Source organism: Rhea americana, unplaced genomic scaffold (genome assembly GCF_003343005.1).
Source record: "Rhea americana isolate MKP2758 unplaced genomic scaffold, rheAme1 scaffold_74, whole genome shotgun sequence".
Classification (NCBI taxonomy): domain Eukaryota; kingdom Metazoa; phylum Chordata; class Aves; order Rheiformes; family Rheidae; genus Rhea; species Rhea americana.
Window position 1 is genome coordinate 1,158,121 of NW_028186912.1, and position 1,585 is coordinate 1,159,705.

The 1,585-nt window shown below is 47.9% G+C and overlaps 1 protein-coding gene across 1 annotated transcript in view; it reads right to left on the minus strand.

The window, feature by feature from the left end:
* Positions 1 to 298, minus strand: part of F2R (coagulation factor II thrombin receptor) — an 8,917-nt gene extending 8,619 nt beyond the window's left edge. The window contains exon 1 of the mRNA XM_085322000.1: positions 268 to 298. The gene's annotated coding sequence lies outside the window, so the exon portion shown is untranslated. The remainder of the gene's footprint in view (positions 1 to 267) is intronic.
* Positions 299 to 1,585: the final 1,287 nt, after the last annotated feature.

Here is a 1,585-nt window from a genome sequence, read left to right on the forward strand (position 1 = left end):
CCATGGCCGCCGCCGCGCAGCGCCGCGCGAGAGCCGGGCCGCGGAGCGCGCTCTGCCTCCGGCCCGCGAGCGCAGGGGCGAAGCAAGGGAGAGGGCGAAGCGATACGGCTATAAACCGCCGGGAGGGCGGCGCAGGGGTGGGGAAAGGCCGCCCCTCTCGGCCGCCGCGCCGAGGGGGGAGGCGGGGGCTCCTTCCGGCCGCCCCAGCGGCGGCGAGGAGTCCCTGCCGCGGCGGCCCCGCACCGGGAGGGCGGGGGCCCCACGCACCTCGGCCTCGGGCGATGCCCACGGGTAAGCAGCTGCAGCGTTGCAAAAGGGCAGCGAAAGCGTGGGCACGCCCCCGAGGCACGGAAAGGCGGTCAAGTACCAGCTGCAGGTCAGCCTCGGCCACGTGTTGCTCCTTGATGGAAGCAGGTAACAGAAGAAGAGAGGGGATGGAAGAAGAAGATAGCCTAGAACTACAAAACAAAGAATTATTCTAACAGGAATTTGCCAAATCTGAATTCTGTTACTGAGCTAGAAAGGTAAATCTCCTTAATGTAACTGAAATCGCTTATATGCAGATGCCACTGTGGGCTGTAAGGCCAGTGAAAATAACTGCATCACACCCATTCAGAAAAGCTCCCTAGTGTATAGAACCGTTTTCTGTAAAATACCCAACATTCACCTTTCTTGTGTTCCACGGGTTAAGTAAATTTACAGCTCAAAGTGCAGGACACCCTAAAGAAAGATTCAAAAGCCAAAATAGACATGAATTGCACACCATTGGGAGCTGGAAGAATCCTTATGAAGTGGTACCACTCCTGAACTAAAATGGAAGGTGCCTCAGATGGGAAGGCATTGTTTTGTCTTTTCCAAGCTGCTCATGAATGAAGAACTAGTTAAACTGAGACCTAATCAAAACTAGAGAGGGAACTATTTGGATAACTTTGCAGTTATTATTTGGACTCTCTTGCTTGAAACTACTTATTCCACCAGTAGTTTGAGTGCATTGTATTCCTTAGGTGTAATACAGTCAAAAGCTTCACTAGTAGACATTTTTTGCTTTCCTAAAGTATGCTGCCCCTGCCTCAACAGTGTATACTTTTGTTTATAGCAATACCAGCATAATGAGGAAGAAAAGCTTCATTTAGAACTTGATCATCTATGTGAAGCACTGCAGAAGCACTGACCTTTACTCTTAACTGCCCTCTTAAAGTGAGAATAAGACCTGTGGAAAATCCATCTTCCTAACTGCAAATACTGGCTCCCAGTAAGAACCACTTCTAATCTTTGCTTGCTATGGTGTTCTTCCCRTAATCCTAGTACTTTCTACATGTTACAACCTTGTTTAGGCAGAATCCAATTTGCATAGAGTAAGGAAAAGTAATAAATGAAAATCACATTGCTGGCCAACCTTTCCATAGCTGAATAACAAGCATGCTCTAATTAGCAAGAGATATACTTGAGACAAGATTATCATCCCCAAACACAGCTGGGAAACAACAGAAAATACCATCTTAATCACATCACATCTTACCATACTTAATCACACACTATTTTTTTCATGTATTTGGAAGAGAAAGTGAAGCTGGTTTTGGGCAAT